The sequence below is a fragment of the Patella vulgata genome, chromosome 8, assembly GCF_932274485.2.
Source record: "Patella vulgata chromosome 8, xgPatVulg1.2, whole genome shotgun sequence".
NCBI classification, from domain to species: Eukaryota; Metazoa; Mollusca; class Gastropoda; family Patellidae; genus Patella; species Patella vulgata.
This window is the reverse complement of record NC_065886.2, coordinates 4,400,136-4,417,181: the sequence shown is the minus strand read 5'-3', so window position 1 is coordinate 4,417,181 and position 17,046 is coordinate 4,400,136. Positions and strand designations below refer to the sequence as shown.

The following is a 17,046-nucleotide window of genomic DNA, read 5'->3' as shown; positions in this document are numbered from 1 at the left end:
TTACCCACAGTTCCGTGCAAAATAAGCTTAAAGCTCGCCGTAACAGACAGTTTCATTAGCTAACCCCTCACACCATTCAGAACACGTCAATGATAACAACTCTTCAAGATCCTAGTGTAGTAAAGACAAGTAAAACGAAATATATTGAACTATAAAAACGAAACGAAATAGGATCTGTGTTTTATTCAGATTGTAACGTTTGGTACTGATACACTTATCATGTCAACGATATCAGTCGTCTTGTTTATCGTTTTCAAACAGACCTCTTTATCAAAATATTCCCGGTCCTGGTGTATTAAATATCATTCAACATCCTGGTAGATAGATAAAAGTAAAATGTCTGCCATGGGTAGATTGATGTATTTTGTTGTCTTACTGGGTTTACAATTTTATAATATACAAGGTAACGTAGTAACTGTTTTATTGTATTTATTATATAATATGTATTGTGTATGTTAAAGCTATTGGTGTCTATAGATACTGAATAATCACAAACGCTTGAGTTTTCATCTGCTCTATACATGAAAGTAAAATATCTACCAGTAGATGTACGCTTTTATAATATTATTGTTATTTTATTTTAGTTTACAGTTTTATTATACGCCCACATTTTCATGTGGACTTATTAGGCCGTCGCCCCTGTTTGTCTGTCCGTCCGTCCACAATTTGTTTGTGGACCCTCTACAGGTCACAATTTTTATCCGATTTGAACGAACTTCAAATATAGGTTTATCGGCCCCATTCGATATTGGCATATATCGGACCGTAACTTCATGGATTACGGCCCCTGATTGTACGAAAAATCGCGTTTTTAGCTTGTGGACCCTATAGAGGTCACAATTTTTATCCGATTATGTTGAAACTTAAAATGTAAGTTTATAACCCAAAGATCTCAGTTCCTGTCGATATTCGCGCGTAACTTCCTGAATTATGGCCCCTGATTGTACGAAAAATCGCGTTTTTAGCTTGTAGACCTATAGAGATCATAATTTTTATCCGATTTAAAACACCGTTTGAATATATCACCGTTACACCCTAAGGATGGTTGAGTTCGAATTTCGTAAAAATCTGGGGTCACGGTGGGTAAGACGCTGGCTCGCTAGTCTGGAGGTCTGGTGTTCGATCTCTGCATTGCAAGATACTAATCTCTAATAGTTTTAAGTTCAATTCGTTGTACAATAAACAATTATAAAATGTTGCCACTAGTGACTTAATTTAAATAGTTAATTAAATGGTAAATAAAAACAATGAGTCTAGTTAATGATATTCAACAACTATACAATAATACTTATGTTGATAAAAGATCAAGATTAAAACAATGAATACATTTAATTACACTGTAGGAGATTAGTGTCCCAGTCATATTCAAATGTTTGGTTATAATACCATGAATCATTTTGATTTTATGAATGCCCTACAGGTCAAAATTATCGTCCACTTTGAATTTATTTCCATCGTTTATGTTCTTGAGACGACGACACCTGTTGATTTTTTCAAATTTGCTTTGATACTGTTCCCGATTCTTTGAAAAGTGCGTTGCCTGGCAATCTTGTCCTTCGATAAGTATGGTTTGACAAGGGTTTTAGCATTTCCCTTCTGTCTTCTGTTACATTTTAAATGTACAAAGATCAATAATTTCATACTATAAACAGTTAACATTCTTCTAATACTTTTCTTAGGTCGAACATACAGTTTATCAGGATCAGTGCTATATGGTGTTAGACGACGGGATTATAGATTTACATGTCTCTTACTTCTGTTACAGGTCAAACATACAGTTTATCAGGGTCAGCACCATATGGTGTTAGCGGAAATGATTATAGATTTACATGTCTTTTACAGGTCAAACATACAGTTTATCAGGATCAGCATCATATGGTATTAGAGGAAATGATTACAGATTTACTTGTCAGTTATCTGGATATATATCTCCAGGGGCACAGTTCAAAAAGGACGGTAGAGATATATGTACAGGATTATTAACCACGTGTCAATCATTATCAACGGATACAAGATATACATGTGGTTGCATCAATGGTAACCGCAGATCACTGTATCTTAATATAACCAATGTGCAATCAACTGATGCTGGAGAATGGACCTGTACAGACCTGGATTTTCGTCGAGTCACTAGTCCACCAGTAACTCTTCTTGTTTATTGTAAGTTGATATATACCTCAGTATACTGGCATTGAACCTATTGAAACTTTCGCGAGACATAATAATATCCGGTTTTAGATATCTGAAATGAAATGGGGTTTAACGTCCTACTTTCCTGCTTCTATACTGGGCTAATGAAGATGGGCATACGCCATACAGTGTGCTATGAGGGAAATTTTGCCCGGACAGCGGCACTACGGCTTACCCTTATATCGAATTCCAACTGTCAGTTGATCTTTTACGTGCACGCCAATGTGTACACAGGATCTGTTTTTCGTACAAGCCGAACAACTAGACAGCTGTTCTTGTCAGTCCTTGATATCTGAAAGTTTACAATACACTACTAGTAATCAGTTTATTAATAGATAACCACTTCCTGATTGAGGAGTGTGTCTTATTTAAGAGATAACACTTCCTGTTTGGTATTCAAAGGGATGTTATTGTCCATTATAAACCTATAAAGGTAAATCTCCTTGATCTTTGGGGGTGGTATATTCTATGCCCGGAATAACTTGCGGTCTGAATATACAGAGGGTTTTTTTGGGGTTATTGTCCTGAAAGTTTTGCTTTAAAACTGTATCGGGTTATTCTTCAGGGGTAGGTTTCTTTCCCCATACCAAAACTTTTTATAAGCAAGATAAAGTCCTCGACGTCGGTTATGCTGGGGAAGAAAGCCTTCAGAAAAACAAACCTCGGCCCTGCAGAGATCATTAGGACTCAAGACGTGTTGATCGTCATTGTAACACGTTTAAGTAATTTAGTCATTTCGAACATTCTGTGTCTGGACATCTAAAGTCAAATTGAAAAGGTTGCTTTTCTAGCAGCCGGGAGGTTACATCTCGATTTTGTTTGCTTTTTTAGGTGTAAAATCAATTTAGTTTTCGTAATTATTTGTTTTATACGAATTAAGATCAGACAATAAAATGGCTCCGTGGGGGCTTTTCGGAGTCCGTTTCTATAGCGAGGTTAAACTACTTTAAGACCATGGCACATCGGCAGAAAATGCAACGTCATTAGATTTCATGGGGTATATAATTCAGTAAGATGAAGAAAAAAAATGTCCAAGATAGACCTAATACTGATTGTCTCTGTTACTGAAAATTTTCGTAACAACAGTTATTAGAACAGGCCGAGTTTTATTGTCCACCGCCTTTCCAAGAAAGCAGGGGAGTATTAAACAGGGTCTGTCTGTTTGCCCGTCCCACTTTTTGGATCAGAGTCCAACCATGCGCATTTTCCACTTAAGCTATAAGCAGAGATAATCTATTTGATTGGTTGTAACCCTGGAACACGATAACTTTGGTTCTAATTGTGTGAACGATGAAACGTCTAGTATAGATCCCTTATATCAATACAATGAATAAGTTCGATGATGAGAATTTTCTGCGTAGGCTAAGTAGTGATAATTAATTTGATTGATCAAGACATTGATGCTTTGGGACAAGATAGTTTTGATTCTAACTGATGGAAAGTGATGAAACTTAGTGTATAATGTCACTAGCAGGTACTCCAAAACCTTGACTGAGTTTTATTGTGAACATTTTATGCTTAGACTAAGTATAGATAACCAGTTTGAAAAAGATAAATGTGCAATTAATTAATACGTGTCATCTATTTATTTTGAGATTTTGGCGGGGGACATCAGCCTCACTGTTGGCTTGTTTTATTAATAACATCTAAAGTTGTATGTCTGTGTACACTGTTAACTATTCGTGGTTTTTCATTATATTCATTATGGATGCCATACATGAGGACTTCCCGTATATTTAAGGCACCACAGTAGCTCAGTACGCTCGATAGCCTGGACGTCCCATGATCGATCCCTGCGTTGGCCTAGCAACTTCATCGGGATTTTTTGGTGTGGTTTTCCCTTGTCAGAGGTGAAGAACAGGGCATGGCAAGTGGCAACATAGTATAGTCGTTCAGATGTACACATCGGCATGCACGTGAAAGATCCCTTGACAGTTGGAATTCGATATAAGAGTAGGCAATAGTGCAGCTGCCCGGCTAAAATTTCCCTCATAGCACACTGTCGGAACAGAACAGTAGGAGGCTAAACCCCATTTCATTTCCCTTATATTTCCATACAAAGAGTTTTGACGGAAAGGGCTTAACGCCCACTGTTCTGCTCCAACTGGGCTAATGAATACAGGTACATTAGACAAACTTTGTTCAACAATTGACGTAAAGTTGGCCATAATCCCGGAATTTAACCTTCAGTACGTACCACAATCAAACTCGTCCGATATATGTTTATACATAACATAGAGGGACCACACCCATGGTATATGAAATATATGATTTGTCACTGTATGTATAAGTGGGGGTGGTAGTTTTAATGCTATGTTCGTGCATTAAAATTATATTGTAAGTTTCGTCAAAATCAAATAAGTTTAACAACTGGATTGTCCATAATCTATGGTTCGATGTCAAAATCTATCGCATCAGAGATATAAATGTATATGCTAAGCTTTCTGAAAGCCAGATAACAATTATGACATTAAGCGTATCGACAAACGTGTACAGGCACAGGTACGTCTACATAAAAATATGAAATTCAATTGTGGTAGGCAAATCATAATTTATGCTTTTTGTTTTTTAACAGATGGACCAGAGAATATCAGATTTACACCAACCAATTCTAGTATAACAGTGATAGAAAATGAAAGTAGATCTGTAACCTGTTCAGCTGACTGTAATCCACCGTGTAATATAAACTGGTATAAAGGATTTAATGCTAGTGGTACCATAATATCATCTACTGGACTTCTCTCACTGAACACCATCGACAGGCATAAAGCTGGTTATTACACCTGTCAGGTTACGAATACACAGATACACCATGATTCACTACACTCTAAGAAACTAGTGGTTATAATACATTGTAAGTTGATAATTACAAACCCGATTTTTAGCAGAATTCGCTTAAAGATCTAATCGGAAAATATGTTTTAATGAGTTATTATGGTTTTCATTATTATTCTAATTTAGCTCTTTAGAGCCATCGGTCAGTTTTACTGTCCACGCTGTTCATGCTAATTTACTTAAATTAAAAATCTACACCTCTACCATAATATAAACCTGATTATTGTATAAAGAATCTACAAGCTGATACATCATATTATATTAGAGTTATAGCTAGAAATAGTCAACCAGTTTATCTGATATCGACAATACAAATTGTAAAGATAGGTAAGTAGACTAGATACAATACAAACTTTAAATGAATGGAATGAAATGGGGTTTAACGTCCTACTGTTCTGCTCATAACTGGGCTAATGAAGACAGGCATACGCCATACAGTGTGCTATGAGGGAAATTTTGCCCGGACAGCGGAACTACGGCCTACTCCTATATCGAATTCCAACTGTCAAGGGATCTTTTACGTGCATGCCAATGTGTACACGGGACCTCAGTTTTTCGTGCATTGCACATATTGGTGTGTACGTAAAATGTTTCGTGACAGTTGGAATTCGACATACACGTAGGCCGTAGCGCAACAATTGTTCTCGTGGCACACTGTATGGCGTGTTTCCGTCTTCATTAGCCCGCTCAGGACAGAACAGGTGGACGTTAAACCCTATTTCCTTTCATATATTTACTATAAGTTTGATTATTAAGGTGAGTTTATGTTTTGTTTCTGTTCTAGATGAAACCACTGACGATGTCAAGAAGAGATGGCTACTTGAAGACATAGAGCGGATTCGATTGGAACGACAGAAACTGAATCTACAAATATCGTGTTTGACAAGTAATCCAACAAATTGTAACTGTGATTGTAATTAGTCACATAAATATACTTCTCGAATTATTATCCACGACTAATTATTGTACGATATTCACATATTTGAATTCGTCTCACAATCTTGTAACGAAATGTTTGTCGTAAATGTTTTCAGTATTTACCGAGTAAATCTTTTACAAGAGATGAACATCTATAGTTATTTTTGATAGATGTTTAAATTGGTTTGCTCTCCTTTATAAACTGAGGGGGTAAGTGGTTGAATGGTCCGGCGTGCGCGCGATACAACATAAGGTCTGTCACTGAATCTAGTGTCGTGGTTTCGAATCCCCACCTGTACGTGACAACGAGTAGGATCGCTTGTCCCATCTCGTGGGTTGTCTTCGGTTCCTTCAGTTCTCCTAACAACCAAAGACCCCAAGGAGCAAGTGAATTATTGAAATAAAATTGAACCATATGTTAGTTCCTAAATGACCTAGATTGTGTAGAGTGGATGCCACCCCCCCCCCCCCCCTCTCTCTCTCTCTCTCTCTCCAACAGGATTCCGTGTTCACCAGGAGTATGCATTCATCACAAAGTTGGTTTATTGATAAAGAGCTTCGCGCTTATTAAAGAGTTGACAATTCTGACAGGCTGTTTACGATATTTTTTTACAGTTAGGGACCGCGGTGGCTCAACGGGTAAGACTATGCTTTGCTTACCATTAGGTCTTTGGTTTGCGCCCGTTGTTGGCCGATAAATTGTTCTCAAGGTTTCCCCGTGTGGTGCAGTTCGGAGGCTGAGGATCTGACAAGAAACAGTGTTCGGTTGGGACGCAAATGTAAATATTAGGGTGAACCTAAAAAAGAACCCCTTAACAGTTGGAATTCGAAATAAGAGGGGGGATCACGTGGCTAAGTGGGTAAGACGCTGGCTCGCTAGCCTGGTGGTCGATCCCTGCATTGGCCGAGCAAGTTCATCCAGATTTTCCGGCGTGGTTCCCCCTCTTCAGTGATGCAGGACGGAGGGCCTGACAAGGACAGCTGTCTAGTCCTTCGGATGAGACGAAAAACCGAGGTCCCGTGTATACATTGGAATGCACGTAAAAGATCCCTTGGCAGTTGGAATTCGATATAAGAGTAGGCGATAGTGCCGCTGCCCGGGCAAAGTTTCATTCATGTCTTTATTAGCCAAGTCGGTGCAGATCAGTACGACGTTAAACCCTTTTCACGGTCGTGATTAGCACAGGGCAACGAGGAGGGCAGGAAGTGTTCTCAGGGAGTGCTGTAAAATTGACGGACAATGTAGATCTATTGTTTGTTAGGTCGACAATTATTTCACGGGGGGGGGGGGCGAAACTTTCTGAAGGGTGGGAGGAAGCTTCGCACCCTACTAACGGACCTGACCCCATTTCCTTTATTATACAGATGCATCGTGCGAATACGAAGTACAATCCCGAACTCTTAGGGTTATAATTAAAGAGGTCTAGATTCGATACGATAAAGCCACAAGTCTTACATATTGTACATGTCTGTAAAAGAATTAAATCATTAGATCGCGCTTGTACTCCCCCATTCTGTTGCCTTGTGGGTGTTGGCGGCCATTGGACATCAATCCAATCAGAGTTATCTTTCTTTGCTATGACGTGTTGTCTAGCATACCCTTGATAGTCCCTAAAATAATAATACATTATTATGTATATTGAATATATCAGAATAGAGAATATTTTATCCAATTTTACCCAATACAGCCTACTTTTCCCAATACTAACTAAATAAACTAGGTTGAATTGTTAAGTGAGTATGGCGTTCGCGCGATAACCTGAACGTCCTGTGTTCTATCCTTGCGTTTGCCGCAAAATTCCATCGGGATGTTCTGGCGTGGTCCCACCTTGGCATTGGTGTACATATTAGTGTGTACGTAAAGGGTCCCTTAGCTGTTAGAATCCGATATAAGAAAAGCCATTACCGGTGCTATCCGGGAAAGCTGTCTGTTATTGTATGCTATATGATTGAATTTAGATATATGATTGAATTTACTTATATGTGAACTTTAAGGTTGTACTGATCAAATTCACGTTAAGTAATAAAAAAAAATATTTAATGAGGCAACTTATTTAGTTTGCAAAAAAGCTAATCTTCCATAAGTTCCTCCTAAGCTACAAAGACATATATATACATGTAATATCAGGATAAATTCAAAATCATTTGAAATGCAATAGCATTTAAAGTTGTGGTCTTTCTATAAGACAGTTGTCTGGTACCTAACTTCCAGGAGAGATACGTGTACTTTAAACAAGAGAGAGACAGACGACAGATATATGGTAACCAATTATGGATATCGAAATGTTCACGAGTTGAGAATAATCTTTCTTTTAGTGGCGTTTGGTAACTGGACAGGGCAATAAACTATAATACAAACAACAAGAAAAAACATCTACTATATATGTTGAACACATGTTAATCAGCTCGCACATCAGTTAAACAGATATTATGAAATAAAACGAAACAAAATGAAATGGAGTTTAACGTCCTACTGTTCTGCTCCGAATTGGGCTAATGAAGACGGGCATACGCCATACAGTGTACTATGACGAAAATTTTGCCCGGACAGCGGCACTACGGCCTAGTCTTATATCGAAATCCAACTGTCATGTGATCTTTTACGTGCACGCCAATGTGTACACGGGACGCTTTTTTGTTCCATCCGAACGACTAGACAGCTGTCCTTGCTAGGCCCTCCGTCCTACATCACTGACAAGGGGGAATCACGACATACAGTATGCAAGAGCTAAATCTGCCTATTGCAGGTCTTTCTTTAGGCCTGAAATGTTATCTAAAATTAACACGACAAGACCATAATCAACTCTTGATGTCATCACTAGCCTGCAATATTTACTGGATTAGGATCCGATTTGCTGCTCAACTTTCATTTATGATTTAATCATCAAATGGATAATCAAGACTATGTTTTTTATCATACCGACTTTAGTAATCGCCAAATTCTCAGTTCAGAATGGATCAAATTCCCTTTACATCATCTAGTTTTTAACTATTATAGTGAGAACTACCAGCTCTTTATCTAATCTTCCATAATGTATGTTTAATTATCTATATCAGGATAACACCAGTAAAATAAATTACTTGCACCAATGAACATTGAAAAAATGAGCACTGAAATGTTTATAGCTAATAATAAATAATCTAGTACAATCAAAGTCCAGCTTAGGCATGGGCCCGCCGTTCACGGCATAAAGAGAAAAAATCAAATTCCAGATGCAAGTTTCACGGTAATCGATCTGGCGGCGCGAGGGCAGAGACTGAGTGTGTGTTACGCATGCGTGCCATTCAAAAGTGGCCCGCGATTGTAGTCAGGTCCAGGGTCACTGTCCGGTTAAGCTGGGCTTTGAGTACAATCAAATATAACGAGAAGTTATACTGGAAGGATATTCGTGGTTACGTCATCCTTGCGACCTCCATGTTGTTAGGTAATGTGGCTATGTTTTGGGGATATGATTCAAATTCAAAGAATTCCCGTTTTTTTCTTATAAATATATATTTTTCCTGTGGATTTTAGAATTAACATGACGAATTCCATATAAACTTTTCAGATCACACTCTGCTTTCAAATAAAACGGGGGGTTGGGTGGCCCGATGGTTAGCACGTGCGCGCTGTATCATAAGGCCTGTCATTGAGTCAGCTGGCGTGGTTTCGAATCCCCGGTTGTACGTGACAAGCAGTAGGGTCGCCTGTCCAACCTCATGGGTTTTCTCCCACTTTCTAAAGGCCCCTACGCGCAAGCGAATTATTGAAATAAAATAAAACCCTATGTTAGTCCCAAAATGACATAGTTTGTGTCGAGTGGACGTTAAAGCCAATTTCATTCTCTCTCTCAAATAAAATCTTTGATGAAATGAAACCGTCTGTCATTGAATGGGTTCTATTAATTTATATTTGCCGTTTCCATATACATAATTAATGCATTTTCTTTTGTATACGCCCACATTGAAACGTGGTCGTATGTTGTAGTCAACTTTGACCATCGGTCCGTCCGTCGGTCCCCCCACCCCACCTACTCAATTGCTTATGGGAGCTCTAGGCGCTAAAGGGAAGATACCCGATTGACTTCAATTTATACATTGTCTAAGGTCAAGAGACGAAAAACCGTATTGATTTTCAACGATTTCCGTAAATTTCAACTAGCATTATGGCCCTTGATCAATTTGAAAATTCTTGTAGTCGCTCTAGAGGCTTAAGTTAATATCCGATATATTCGTCGAATGACATTTAGTACATGGAACATAATCACTATTTATAGACATAATTTACTGTGGTTTATTTCGCGGTGACGTTTCAACAATATCTGTGTTGATATATGCTTGATAACAACTTGTGAAATCATGTTGAACATCGTTGGCAAAATTTGGGTATATGGGAACAATCGACTTTATAGGTCTTTCACAGATAAGCTTAGACCTTTCCATCCAGCCTCGTAGATTAATGGAGCTAAATCGCTAATATTGTGGATCTAGAAATTGACACAAATGGGTCGCAACGCATATAATAATGTAATGTGAATGTATATAAACTAATTTATATTCAATCGTTTCTGATTTTACTGTAATTTCTAACCAGTTAGGTTCGGCGAAATACGCCAGTATTCTCAATCGAATTTCAATCTCTAGCGTCTGCTTATTCCAGTCTACGCTGATAGTATTTATTGGGCATGCTCTCCAGATAAGAATATAGCGTCACCGTTTGACATGACTTGTGGAATATGCCTAACCTCGTTTTTCGAATCCCTTATTACAAATAGCGCTGAAACGCATTATGGTACACGATTCGTGTACCAATTATAAAATGTTTATTTTGTCTTTAAACATTGGATATCAGAAGGCCATCTTTTCCCGGTATGATCACAACATCAAAGTTGATTTAAACCGACAAATAAATCGTGTTTTCTCTGTCGACGATTTTGGATGATATTGAGTTAGAGACTTAGCTACTATAAACATAGATAAAGAAAATGCAATATATTGAAAAGTGAAAAAAGATGTAATACTGGGAATAACAGTAGAAATGAGTAAAACCACACTACTGATGGCCGACAGATTTACTCTCACTACTAGAACAATCCTACGAAATAAAATTGAACCACATGTTAGTCCCGAAATCACCTAGTTTGTGATGAGTGGTCGTTAAACCTATAGCTCGTACTATCATAAATAATTACTCAACCGATTCAACGATAAGTCCCTTGTTGATGAACATGTTATAGAAAGCTTTAAGCCTTCACCTTGATATAAATAAACCCATTCTCCTGTGATAGTATACACCCATACACAAATATAAAACCATTCAACCGTTTCGCCGTTTTGTCGATAAAACGCAAAAGCCCCTATAAATACCTGTGGTATGTTAAACCATCATCAAAATGTCCGTCATGGATAGATACTTGTATTATAATATTATTGGTGTTTTACTGTCTGTACAGTTTTATAATATACAAGGTAACATAGTTATATTCTTTGAATGGCATTTAATAATTAGAACATAACCCAATAACACACTTTTATGAAATAACAATTACTATGGTTTATTTCACTGTGACGTTTCAACAAGATTTCACAAGTCGTTATCAAGCATTTTCATAGTAATTGTTATTCCATAAAAGGTAACATAGTTATATTTTCTATTTTATATCATAGTTATGTTTATATTTTCTATTTTCTATCATACACAAAGTAACGTAATTAAGTTGTATTAATTCTTACATTATATGCTATATGTCGATAAAGCCCCAATCTCTTAATCTGTCGGTTCATCTCTATATTTTGTATATATTAAAGCTCGTAGCGTTGTAGTTGGACGTCTGCTTCCACAGTGGAAATATCGCTAGTAGCGGGTACTGATTAATCCCTTCGACGCCAGAGTTTTCAACTCTCGGTAGCCACCGTTAATTCGTCTTTTTTAGGGCAAGGTGGCGTTAACTATTTCTAAATAATCCCTGTTCATTCCCAAGGGAATAAAATTGAGGAATGTAGTATTTCTGTCAGGTTAAACTCACTATTCAGAATAGATTTAGCGGGAACGCATCAAAACGGAGATACACTCTCAAGGCCCTAGATTAATAAGCTGTTTATGTTACATATATCCATGACGTAATGGCCAGAAATAAAATGGGGTTTGACGTCCTACTGTTCTGCTCCGACTGGACTAATGAGGGACAGTGTGCTATGAAGGACATTTTGCCCGGACATCAGCAACACGGCCTACTCTTATATCGAATTCCAACTGTCAAGGGATCTTTTACGTACATGCTAGTGTGTACACGGGACCTCGTTTTTTTTTCACTAGACTAGACATTTGTCCTTGTCCGGAACTCCGAGTAATCGTCGGAGTAATTCTAGGGAATGTGAAATCTACGATAAATGCCTAGATTTTATACTACAAGATGTAAGCCAAAGTCAGTCTATGTACCCGCTCTTATCAATGTTACCATATTGCTAGGGATTGTGAAATCTACTGTAAATGCCTCAATTTTATACTGTACGATAAGACAAATGTATTATGGATCAAATCGGTTATTATAACTTGATCTAGCTGTTGTGCTGATCTCGGCATATTTTTGTCTACAGTTAATTCAAAACTAGAGTATTCATCGATGATTTAAATAGTTCATTCTATCCATCTGTGTATATATACACAGTAATGATTAAATTGTTCCAATGGCATTTAGTAATTGAACTGGAATATACACGTCACAATTCTATGGAATACAATTACTGATATAGTAATGACTAGTTGAAAATATCTCAATGTAATAAACCATAGTATAAGTTATTCCATTCCATAAATACTGTGTTATTTTAGTAGCTCCCAATTAAGGAATAATGTCAATACTATTAGGGAGCCACGGTTGCTAAGTCAGAAAGACGCTAGTTGGCCGAGAAAGTTCATCAGAATTTTGCGGCGTGGTTTCCCCTTATCAGTGGTGCAGGACCGGGCCCTAACAAGGTCAGCTGTCTAGTCGTTTGGATGGGAGATGCAGCAGAGATCGCGTGTACACATTGGCGTGCACGTAAAATATCCCTTGATAGTTGGAATTCGCTATAAGAGTCGGCCGTAGCACCGCTGTCCGGGCAACATTCCCGTCATAGCACACTGCATCGGATATGATCGTTTTAAAGCGGAAATTGCAAATTTTCAAGTTATATTTTTAAAATGTATTAAAATAAACCCTTAAAATAGATGGTATCCATAAACAGTCCTACTTTGTTAAAGAATAATCCTATTAATCCTATAATTCGCTATTGCCAGTTGAGAAATTGGCAAAAATACCATTTTTAACTTCAAATTTCAACGTTGGAAAATGGCTGCCCCATGTTGTCAATAGCAAAACAGGGGAGGTAATTGTGTTGTTATTTCCTGTGTCATAGATTCTTAAGGGTGAGAAATAATGCCCATGATCGTATAATAGTGATTTGATAACCTATTGAGCAAAAGACATAGAAATATTTATGTTTTGACTTTCTTAGAAAATTTGAAATTCTCGCTTTAATTAGCCCAATCGGGGCAGATCAGTAGGACGTTAAACCCCACTTCATTTGGTCAGTACTATTATAGACAGCTTACGATGTTATTTTTCTCTTTTTATTAGGCCAAGGGTACAGTTTATCAGGCTCATCATCATATGGTATTAGAGGAGGGGATTACAGATTTACATGCGAGATATCGACTGTTAGAATACCCACAGATGTAACCTTTACAACTACTAGGACATTAGTATGTAGAGTAACACTATGTCAACAAGCGTCGTCAACAGGACGTGCCAGATATACCTGTGGGTGTATCAATGGTAACAATAGAACACTGTATCTTGATATAACAGATGTTACATTAACTGATGCTGTAGATTGGACCTGTGGAGATTTTGATCCTCGTGTTGGTAGTAGTCAACCTGTACCTCTTCTGGTTTATTGTAAGTTGTTTGTATTATATTATTAATGACGTTACTAAATGACGTATGCAACGGTAGTGGTGTTTTCATTACGCGATTCAGGGAGCCATGGTGGCTAAGTGGGTAAGACGCTGACTTGCTGGTCTAGAGGTCACGTGTTCGATCCCTGCATTGGCCGAGAAAGTTCATCGGGATTTTCCGATGTGGCTCCTCCCTTATCAGTGGTGCAGGGTGGAGGGCCTGACAAGGACAGCTGTCTAGTCGTTCGGATAGAACGAAAAACCGAGGTCCCGTGTACACATTGGGTAAGACGTCGGCTCGTTAATCTAGAGGTCGCCTATATGATCCCTTCGTTGGTCGAGAAAGTTTATCGGATTTTTCCTGCATGGTTCCTCTTTACAAGTGGTGCCACCATAGTGCAGGGCAAGGGACAACGTAAAAACGTTCGGATGGGACGAAAAACCGAGATCCCTTGCACACATTGGCGTGCACGTAAAAGATCCCATGACGTGATATAAAAAAAAGTAGGCTGTAGCGCGAATTTCCGGAAAAATGTCGGAGCAGAACAGTAGGGCCTTAAGCCACATTTCATTACATTTTCATTTCTGGGGTTAGGGTTAGTGTATGCTATAACCACCGGGCATAACTGGGATGTCTGATAGTTTCTGTTTACCGCACATTTTATAACATGTACAGAACTAGTATTTGGCTACAGAACTAGTATTTGGCTACAGAACTAGTATTTAGTTGTTGGTGGTTGTGGACGTATATATTACAAATCTCTGTATCCTCCCAAATCGAAATATGGGCACGGGATATTGATGCCGTGTCTTCTTGTTATGGTAACGTTTGAAAATTTCATATAAATCAATTGGCCTTATTTTTTTTTACCTAGCCAAAGTTAGATTTAAAATGTCATTGTAATTTAATAGGCTTAACGTTACAATGATGCTTTTTCGTGTACAAACTGGTGAAGTCACATCACCGGGCGTCCATCATTGGCTCTATATGATGCGTGCATTCTTTAAAGACTTTGTTGCGTTAACTGGTCCGGGAAGAATGGTGCCTTTTACACATTTTATTGTTATTTGATGATATATTTGAACTAATTTCTCTATCAAAGGTTTACTTTATACCCCTCTCAAAACATTTAAATTGCAATAACGCAAGAATCTATTTTAAGAACCACTTTTCATCACGTGACTTGAATGAGGGAGAATTCTTTGTATTTGTCGTTATTCGCTGTCAATTTACCATACATATTCTTGGATTATCCTCTGCTAACTTCGTAGGAGTAGGGTCACCTGTCCAACCTTCTGGGTTTTTTCTGGATCCTCCGGTTTCCTCCTACTGCTAAAGACCCCTATTTTGGGGGGATGGATGACCGAATGCTTAGCACGGGCGTGTTGTATCATAAGGTCTATCATTGAGTCAACTGGTGTGGTTTCGATTTCCCGGTTGAACGTGACAAGGAGTAGGGTCGCCTGTCCATTCTCGTGGGTATTCTCCGGGTCCTCCCACTGCTAAACACCCCTACGCGTATGCAAATTATTGAAATCAAATTGAACCATGTGTTAGTCCCGAAATGACCAAGTTTGTGTCAAGTGGATGTTAAACCCCATGGATAATACTGAAACTATCTGGTTCGTCTAGGACAATGTAAGTTGACTTTTTTTATTATGTTTTTTTTTATTATTTTAACAGATGGACCTGAGAATATCGGATTTACACCAACAGGTTCTAATATAACAGTGATAGAAAATGAAAGTAGATCTGTAAACTGTTCAGCTGACTGTAATCCACCACCGTGTAATATTAACTGGTATAAAGGAGCTGATACTAGTGGTAGTATTTTAACATCATCTAGTAATGGTCTTCTACAACTAAACAACATCCAGAGACAAGATACAGCTTATACATGTCACGCTCAACAAAGAACCATAACAACAACCCCACTCACTAAATCACTACAGATAACAGTTTATTGTAAGTATTACCCTACTCACTACAGATAACAGTTTATTGTACAGTATTACCCTACTCACTACAGATAACAGTTTATTGTACAGTATTACCCTACTCACTATAGATAACAGTTTATTGTAAGTATTACCCTACTCACTATACATAACAGTTTATTGTAAGTATTACCCTACTCACTATAGATAACAGTTTATTGTAAGTATTACCCTACTCACTATAGATAACAGTTTATTGTAAGTATTACCCTACTCACTATACATAACAGTTTATTGTAAGTATTACCCTATTCACTATACATAACAGTTTATTGTAAGTATTACCCTACTCACTACAGATAACAGTTTATTGTAAGTATTACCCTACTCACTATACATAACAGTTTATTGTAAGTATTACCCTACTCACTATACATAACAGTTTATTGTAAGTATTACCCTACTCCCTACAGATAACAGTCTATTGTAAGTATTACCCTACTCACTATACATAACAGTTTATTGTAAGTATTACCCTACTCACTATACATAACAGTTTATTGTAGAGTATTAGCCTACTCACTACAGATAACAGTCTATTGTAAGTATTACCCTACTCACTATAGATAACAGTCTATTGTTATTTGATGATATATTTGAACTAATTTCTCTATCAAAGGTTTACTTTATACCCCTCTCAAAACATTTAAATTGCAATAACACAAGAATCTATTTTAAGAACCACTTTTCATCACGTGACTTGAATGAGGGAGAATTTCTTTGTATTTGTCGTTATTCGCTGTCAATTTACCATACATATTCTTGGATTATCCCCTGCTAACTTCGTAGGAGTAGGGTCACCTGTCCAACCTTCTGGGTTTTCTCTGGATCCCCCGGTTTCCTCCTACTGCTAAAGACCCCTATTTTGGGGGGATGGGTGACCGAATGCTTAGCACGGGCGTGTTGTATCATAAGGTCTATCATTGAGTCAACTGGCGTGGTTTCGATTTCCCGGTTGAACGTGACAAGGAGTAGGGTCGCCTGTCCATTCTCGTGGGTATTCTCCGGGTCCTCCCACTGCTAAACACCCCTACGCGCATGCAAATTATTGAAATCAAATTGAACCATGTGTTAGTCCCGAAATGACCAAGTTTGTGTCAAGTGGATGTTAAACCCCATGGATAATACTGAAACTATCTGGTTCGTCTAGAACAATGTAAGTTGACTTTTTTTATTATGTTTTTTTT

General features: G+C 37.9%; 2 long non-coding RNA genes across 2 annotated transcripts; both read left to right on the top strand.

Annotated features, from left to right (window-relative positions):
- The first annotated feature begins 260 nt into the window (after positions 1-260).
- On the top strand, positions 261-6,092 carry LOC130010357 (uncharacterized). Its single transcript, XR_007683586.1, has 4 exons — positions 261-403; positions 1,843-2,160; positions 4,766-5,044; positions 5,810-6,092. It is a non-coding gene; the product is annotated as an uncharacterized LOC130010357 (long non-coding RNA).
- A 5,218-nt stretch (positions 6,093-11,310) lies between these two features.
- LOC130014075 (uncharacterized) lies at positions 11,311-15,942 on the top strand. Its single transcript, XR_008789036.1, has 3 exons — positions 11,311-11,391; positions 13,542-13,862; positions 15,546-15,942. It is a non-coding gene; the product is annotated as an uncharacterized LOC130014075 (long non-coding RNA).
- The last annotated feature ends 1,104 nt before the right edge of the window (positions 15,943-17,046 follow it).